The sequence below is a fragment of the Hipposideros armiger genome, unplaced genomic scaffold (assembly GCF_001890085.2).
Source record: "Hipposideros armiger isolate ML-2016 unplaced genomic scaffold, ASM189008v1 scaffold_12, whole genome shotgun sequence".
Taxonomy (NCBI): domain Eukaryota; kingdom Metazoa; phylum Chordata; class Mammalia; order Chiroptera; family Hipposideridae; genus Hipposideros; species Hipposideros armiger.
This window is the reverse complement of record NW_017731362.1, coordinates 1103765-1112834: the sequence shown is the minus strand read 5'-3', so window position 1 is coordinate 1112834 and position 9070 is coordinate 1103765.

Sequence of the window (9070 nt, the reverse complement as noted above, 5' to 3'; positions counted from 1 at the left end):
CCCTGTCTTCTAGGCTCTGGAAACTGTGTTCTGTCTTCCCCTTCCCGTTCAGGCTTGGCACTGATATGAGCTGCAGGGTACTGCGCTCTCTTTTGTGGTTTTGGTTTCCCATATCTTGCCCACAAATTTATAAATACCCTCTTCAGTAAACCTTCCTCAAATTACCCTGGTTGGGCTGTGCTGTTTCATATTACAACCCTTAAAGAAACAGAGTCTGATTCATTTAGTCCTATACTGAAATCCTTCCCACATTCTGGGGCCACCATCATCTCTTACCAGGACTACTAAGTGATCTCCCTACTTCTACTCTTTACGGTTCAGAATTTTCTAAAGTTTTCCCGTCACAAATAGAATGAAAGCCAAATTCGCTACCATGGCCCAAGGCCCTGTATGAGCAGGCTCTTATCATTCAACTTCACCTTGAGTCACAATCATCTCCTAAGTTCTAGAACACACCAAGTTCTCTTTTGCCTGAGGGCCTTTGTCCATGTTGGTCACTCTGCCTGGACACTTCTCTCTGCTGTTCATATGGTTCACTGTCAAAGACAAAAAAATGAATAAGAAGGTAGATTTTATTCAGGCTAATTCAATACGGAAAGTACCCTGGTTCTCAAGACTAGAGTACGTATTAGTTTCCTCTGGTTGCTGTAACAATTTACCACAAAATTAGTGGTTTAAAACAAGTGATTCTCTTTTTTGTTCTGGAGGCCAGAAGTCCAAAATAAATCTTGAAAAAAAATTTTATTAAAAATACCTTCCCCTTTTTTTCACTCATACCCCAAACCCTCTTCCCATCTGGCAACCATCATAATGTTTTCTGTATCTGTGAATTTGTTTCTGTTTTGTTTTCTTATTTTGTTCTTTAGATTCCACATATAAATGAAATCACATTGCATCTGTCTTTCTCTGTCTTGACACTCCACTCAGCACAATACTCTCCAGGTCTATCCATGCTGCCGCACATGGCAAGAACCCATTCCTTTCCATGGCTGAGCAATATCCATTGTATACATATATCACCTACTCTTTATTCATTCTTCCATTGAGAGACACCCAGGCAGCCTCCACATCTTGGCCATTGTAACAGTGCTGCAATGAACATATGGATGCACAGGTCCCCTTGAAGTAGCATTTTGGGTTTCTTCAGATAAATACCCAGAAATGGGAATACTAGGTCCTTCTTTGTTTCTTGTTATAGCCTTTGTTTCAAAGTCTATTTTGTCTGATATAATAATTGCCACCCCAGCTTTTTGTTTCATTTTAATGAAATAACTTTTTTTTTATCCTTTTACTTTCTACCTGTGTGTGTCTTTCCATCTGAAGTAAGTCTCTTGTAGGAGGCATATGTAAGGGTTATGTTTTCTTATCCATTCAGCCCTCCTATGTTTTCTGATATGAGCATTTAATAATCCACTTACATTAAAAGTAATTTTGATAGAGATGTAGCTATTGTCATTTTATTATTCATAATTTTGATTTTTTTTCCATCTTAAAGTAGTGTCTCTAACATTTCCTGTAATACTGATTTGGTAATGATGAACTCCTTTATCTTTTTCTTGTCTGAGAAGCTCTTTATCTGTCCTTCGATTTTAAATGATAGACTTGTTGGGTAGTCTTGGTTGTAGGTCCTTGCTTTTTATTGTGTTGAATATTTTGTGATAATCCCTTCTAGCCTGCAAAGTTTCTGTTGAGAAATTAGCTGCCAATCTTATAGGAACTCCCTTATAAGTTACTAGTGGGTTTTCTCTTGCTGCTTTTAGGATTCTCTCTTTGTCTTTAATCTTTGCTACTCTATTGGGTTGTTGGAAAAGTCATGACGTATTTTGTCTATGTTTTTCAAAGGTCATTTATTTATATTATGAACAAAGATCAATCAATGATATATTGCCCATTTTGTTTGATAACATTTTGCCATCTTTCAGTGAGCTTCATAATTCCTCATTCATACAAGGACCTATCTTTACCTGCAAAAAACTGAACAAGGTGTTGATTTATAGCCTCATCTGAATTGAATGATATACCATGCAAGGAGTTTTGAAGAGAGCAAAACAAGTGGAAGTCTGATGGTGCAAGGTCAGGCGAGTATGGCGGGTGTGGCAACACATCCCATCCAAGCTCCAATAATTTTTGATGGGTGATCAAACTTGTGTGTGGTCTCGCGTTGTCGTGATGAAACACAACTCCTTTACAATTAACAAGCTCTGGACATTTCTGGATGATGGATTCGTTCAAACTGTCCAATTCCTGACAGTACACATTCAAACTGATTGTTTAGTTCCTTGGTAGGAGCTCGAAAAACACGACACCTTTAAAATCCCGCCATAGTGAGAGCATAACCTTCCTCTGATGAATGTCTGCTTTTGATGTGGTTTGAGGTGAGTCATCACGTCGGGACCAAGACTGTTTGTGCACCACGTTGTTGTAAACAATCCACTTCTCATCACCAGTTATCAGTCACTTCAAAGGATTGTTTTCATCACGTTCAATAATCATATTGCAGATGTTTATAAGCGCCATCAAATAAACTTCTTTGAGTTCATGCGGAACTCAAATATCGAGCTTGCTTACATATCCCAGTTTCCTCAGGTGGTCATGAACGCTTGAATGATGGATGTTCAATGATCCTGCAATCTCTCGTGTCATGTAACATGGGTTTGACTCGATCAATGCCTTTATTTTGTCATCATCAATCTCAGTGGGCCTCCCTGACTGAGGAGTGTTGTTGAGATCAAATCACCAGCATGGAATTTCGTGAACCATCATTGGCACTGACGTTCTTGTAGAGCATTGTCACCGTAAACTTTATGCAACTTTTCAGAAGCTTGATGCACGTTCTTCCCGTTATGGAAGTAAAACAGTAGAATATAACAAAAATGCACAGTTTGGTCTTCCATCTTCAACTTGTAAAATCTCCAAAACTCAACCAAATGGCTCAATTTTTTTCAGAATGAAGCTAGAACTGCCAGCTGTCAAATGACATAGCAATAACGTAGATGCGAATGACTCTAGCACTTCCAAAATTGAACTAGTGCCATCTATTGCAAACGTGTGTCATGACTTTTCCAACAACCCAATAATTATAATGTGTGTTGGTGTGGGCCTATTTGAGTTCATCTTGTTTATGACTCTCTGTGCTTCCTGGACTTGTATGTCTATTTCCTTTGCCAAGTTAGGAAAATTTTCAGTCATTATTTCTTCAAATAGGTTCTCAATCCCTTGCTCTCTCTCTTCTCCTTCTGGGACCCCTGTAATGCAAGTGTTATTGTGCTTGATGTTGTCCCAGCGGTCTCTTAAACTATCCTAAATTTTGTATTTATTTTTTTTCTGTTGCAGTTGGGTGTTTTCTGCTACCTTGTCTTACAAATTGCTGATTAGATTATCTGCTTATCTAGTCTGCTGGTGATTCTTTCTAGTGCATTCCTCATTTCAGTTATTGTATTCTTCAATTTTGACTTGTTCTTTTGTTTGGTTTCTATGTACTTTTTAATGCTTGCTATCTCTTTGTTGAAATTCTCACTAAGTTCCTTGAGCATCCTTATAACCATTGTTTTGAACTCTGTCTCTGGTAGGTTGTTTGCCTCCATTTCATTTAGTTCTTTTTCTGGAGTTTTCTCCTGTTCTTTCATTTGGATATATTTGTTTGTTTCCTCATTTTGGCTGCCTCTGTGTTTGTTTCTATGTATGAGGTAGATCTGCTCTGTCTCCCAGTCTTGGCCAGGGGCCTTATGCTGTAGGTGCCCTATGGGGCCCTGAGGGAACAGTGTCCCTGGTTACCTTCTCCGGGGCTCCAGGATTGTCCCTTGTGTGGGCTGTGTGTGCCCTCTTGTTATAGTTGAGACTTGATTGCTATTGGCACATCAGTGGGCGGCATTGGCCCTCAGTCTGATTGGCTGTGGTGTTTGGCCATGTCCACAGTTTACGGGCTACTGTGCTGAGGTCTTACCCTACTGAGTGGGATTTGCCCCAGTGGCTCTGGTACTTGTTGAGGCCGCCCTTTGTGTGTGCCACTTGTGGGGCTAATTGGGCAGTGTTCTGCTGTGTCTGAGGCCAACCTCGAAATATCTTGGGCTTCTTGGGAGGAGCCCTCATACAGGCCTAGGTCAGTCACTGCCTGTGACCAGCTGTGGACTACCTGGTAGAAGCTACAAAGCGATCCATAGTTGTTTGTTGCCTGTGTTAAAGTTGGAGACATGTGGGAGAGAGCACACAGTGAATTGAAGATGGCTGCCACCAGTACCGTGCCTGGGGTAGCTATGCAAAAATCCAGGACACCCCAAAGCCTGCTGTTACCTGCCAACTCCCTTAAGGTTCAGCCACTGATAAAGCCTCATGTGGTATGCGAGTTGGGACTTAGGGCATCACTAGATTGGAAAGAGTCATGGTCACCAGGTTAATATAAACTCTGTTTTGGTGCCAGTGCTGAGCCTGCAGCTACTCAGCAAAAGCCTCAGAACACACTGAGGCCAGTTGCCTCCCACCTGGCCCCAGTGACTCTGATAGTTTCCCAGAAAGAGTGCAATGTGAGCAGGGTGGGCTGGTCAAGAGAAAGTGCCTCCAATGCTGGGGTAGTTGGATGGGGGGCGGGGGATCCCAGCGAAGCTCACCAGACCAGTCAGGTTCGGATTTGTCTGTATGTGGGAGGGCTGAACACAGTAAAGATGGTGCCTGGCTGCTAGCTGCACAGAAGAAGGACCCCATACTAGGAAAACAGTGACTGTCCTCCAGCCCTCATCTCAAAGCTACAACCTCAGTCTGCCTTCGTATGCCTCCAACATCCCCTGAGTCACCGTCCCTTCACTGGAGCTTAGGGTGAGTGCCTGGGTGTGAGAGAGTTTGTGTGCAGGCAATTGAAGAGAACACCTGAAGCTTTCCACCCCACCTGCGTGGTTGGAATCCCCACTGTATTTCACAGCCAGATGTTGTGGGAGCTCCTCTTCCTGGCACTCCAGGCTGGGGAGCCTGGTGGGGGGCTGGGGCCCCTCGCTTCTCTGGGGGAACCTCTGTGGCCTGATTCTCAACTGCCACACAGAGGTTTGGGGTCAGCCCGCTTCACATCTCCACCCCTCCTAACATCCTTGACAAGCCTTCTTTATACCCTTAGTTATAAAACTTTTGTTCAGCCAGACTTCAGATGGTTGTCCAGTTTGGTTGTTTTCTCATTTAGTTGTAATTTTAATGTGCTCACTGAAAGAAGCAGGCACAGTGATTACCTACTCCGCCATCTTGGATCCACACCCAAAATGAATCTTAATGGCTAAAATTAAAGTATTAGCAGAGCTGCACTGCCTCTGGAGGGTCTCGGGGAGAATCTTTCCTTGCTTTTTCCCACATCTAGAGCTGAATTCCTTGGCTCATGGCATCTTCCTCTATCTTCATAACCGGTGGTATAGCATCTTATCTCTAACTCCTCTCTGTTTCCATCCCATAGCTGCCTTCTTTTCTTTATGCAGTCAAGCCCCCTTCTGCTTCCCTCTTATCTTTATAATTATAATTATATTTGGGATCTACTCAGATAATCCAGGATAACTGCCTCATGTCAAACTCTTTAATCATATCTGCAAAAGCCCCTTTTCCATAGCAGGTAACATTCATAGATTCCAGGGATTGGGACCTGGATACCTTTTAGGGCCGTTATTCAGCCCATCATGGTGTGTCTTAGCAGGGTAGTTTTACCTTAGATTTTTATAGGGAAGAGTAAGTAAGTTACAGTGTGGGGTTATTTACAGCTGGGATTGTTTTTCAATCAAAAGAAGTTTCAATGAAACAGGAAATGTTTATTTTTGTGTGTAGCTAGTTTCAGGGGCTGGGGGGGGGCGGGGAGGAAACAATTCTAATCTTTGCTAATCATTCATGAGACAAACAATAAAGTTAAAAGTAATAAAGTGTGTGACCTTGTTACAGGCAAAAAGGGAATGGTCTGGGTTTGGCCTCGTCACAGGTACACATGGGATTCTTCTAACAAGTCTTATGGGAGTCAGAAGAAAGAGTGGAGAGAAAGTCTTATCTAAACCATGTAGGGAATAGTGGTTCATTGCAGTTAGCAGTTTTCTAGAACACGAGAGGGTAGGAAATTGGAAAAAAAGAAAGGTTGTGGAGATTTCTTCACCATCACTGTTTTCCAAGAACATAGTTCTCAAATATAGTTCGACATTGTCAGCACCTTTTCATCAAATAGTTGTTCATAGATATTCTCCCTGAATGCCCTATCTAAGTACTGGCCTTTCCATAATTCTGCTATAGTTTTCTTTTTATTTTCTTCACAGTATTTTTAATAATCCATAATTATTTGGTGTACTTGTTTACTTATCTATCTAGACCACAAACATGGTTGTCTTATATCTTAGAGCTTAGAACAATGTATCTTTATATCTTTAGAACTTGGCACATTTTAATTGAAGTGACAAAAGAAGGAATATCAGATGGCCAATAAACTCTTGAGAAACTGTTGAGTATGTACCTCACTGGTTGTGAAATACATGAGGATAAAAATAACAGTGAAATAAACAAGACAGAGTCAGAAATCCCAGGCAGGAGGATGCAAGTGTTCAGAGACACACAGAGGTATGTGTGGAATATGAGGCATGACTGGTGTAGAGTGGGTCACAGCTGGTGGGGTGAGGCTCCATAGAGAGACAGAGACCAACCCCCAAAGGAGGTTGGGCTTTATACTCCCTATTCCCATCAGTGTCCTGCATTCACTCATCCTTTCAACTAATATTTGTTGAATGTGGTCCATGTGCTAGGTGCTGGTTTAGACTTTGGGGACATAGCAGGCAACAGACCAGACAAAAATAATCCTGACAGTAAACAGAAATGATTAAAATAAATAGTGCTGAGTGTTCAGGAGAAAAGCAAAGCAGGAGAGTGAGACGTGGAATGTAGGTTTGCAATTTATAGAGAGTGGCCAGGGAAAGCCTCAGTGAGAATATGCTGTCTGTCAGGTATGGGGATGAGGGGAAAGGAGGTGTTTAACTGAACCTGAAGGAAGTGGTACTTGGGAGGAGGGCATTCTAGGCAGAGGGCACAGCAAGCACTGAGGCCCTGAGGTACAAAATCACCTGTAGGCTGGTGTGGTCTAAACAGAGTGACACTGGGGGCACACAGTTGTAGGAGATGAGGTCACAGAAGTTGGGGAGGACGGTTATAGTCGTAGGGCCTTGTCACTTTTCATAAGGACAGTGGCTTTTCTACTGAGTGAAATGGAAAGCCATTGGAAGATTTTGATAAGAGGAGGGACATGCTCTATTTCACTTAAATAGATTTTAAGAATTGCTTGGGCTGTTACGCTGAAATGAGGCAGAAAAGGATCAAGGTCCAATGCAGTGACTGGGAGACCAGGTCAGTGATGTAGCAGTGGAGATGGTTAGAAGTGATTAGATTCTGAGTATATTCTGAAGCCAGCAGGATTTGCTGATAGGTTGGTTATGACGTGATGGAAAGAAGTCAAGGATGATTCCAAGATTTATGGCAAAGATAGGGTTGCCATTTATTGAGATTTGGAAGAGTGTTAAAAGAGCTGGTTTGGAAAAGAAGACCAAGAGCTCAGTTTTGGACACATAAAGTCTAAAGTGCACAAGTAATAGTTTGTTGTTTGTTTTTTTGGTAATAGAATTCATTTTGTAAATGTACCTGTGAGCATTAGAAAATCATAGAACTGGTGATCATCTCTCCAGTGTGCTGGCTGCATTAGTGGCTGGAGTGACTTAATGTCTTTCAAGACCTAGTACGGCTTACTTCTCTGAACTTCTCACCTTCCCTGAGAATATTCCTACCACTTCTTTGTTGGGAGAAGTACAACAGGAAAATTTACAGATCCAACTACATAATTGCTTTGGAAATAATAACTGTGACGTCTGTATGTGAAATACGTCCATTTCCTGATATCTTGAACATCGAAAACAGTAGCTCGTAACTGCACTCAGAAGCTCAGGACAGCCACCAGTTTCGGGGAAAGAGCTGCATCAGAGCAGAGGCCTGTGCTTCGGGCCCCAGGGCTCTGTCTGTAGCTGAGTCCAGAGCTTGGCGGTTACTCAGGTCTTTCTCTAAAAGCCAACGGCTTAGCTGTGGCCCCAAGCAACCCTCTACTGAGAGATATTCCAGGCTGAGAAAGAAGCAAAGGCTCCTTGCTCCAGATGTCATTACCTGTCACCTTCTCTGAAGTAATTACATTCATTACCTGGATCTTGGCCTCAAGTTGAGTTCTTCTGCATTCCTCATCTTGAGCCACCCAACCTGAAAATACACTCCTTAAGCCTAATGCAAGAGCGCCATGCGTGCTACTTCACTGCAGAGGCATCCCATGTAAATTAATTTTCCAGATAACTGAAGCTTAGCCGGCCTTTGATGTCAACCATGTGAAGGAGAACTTTTATGAGGAGAAAATGCACATATTCTTGCTTTCTTAACCAGACTGCATGGAACAAAATTGAACTTCTCTGCCATTAGGCTGTGCTCTCACAAAGTGATGACATCCTCAGGCTCTAGTAAAGGATGTAGTCTGTGTCTCCCACACTTAGGGCCTCAAGACTAACAAGTTTTTGAGGCCTGTGTTTGCTTTATAAAAATGCCTTTTGATGTTTTGCTACATCATCCCTGCTGTCATTTATTGTTAGTTACTGCTCAGTTAACATACTGGGAAGTGGGAAACACTGACTGGAAAACCATATAACCAGAATTGTGCACAAATATTCTGAGAACTCTGCTCTGGTCATAGAGGATCTCTGAGGTCTTTTTCAACTTTCACATATTTTTATGGTTCTAGATTTCCTGGAAAATGAGCATGAAGTATTGGGCACAGGTAGCGGAGCATCCCCTTGGATATTTTACAGGCCCTTTTTCACTTATTCTCTGATTTCCAGCTTGACTCTTTGTAGATGGGATATGACCTTCAGAAGTGTAAGATAGCATTTGTGGTCGCCAGAGTTCTAAGATGGTTCCCATGCTTCACGTTCACATCCTTTGTCACCTCCTCCCCTGAGTCTGGGCAGGGCCTGTGAATATAAAGGGATGCCACTCCAACGATTGGGTTACTTTATATGTTTGGCAAAGGATTTTGAATCAAAATTAAAGC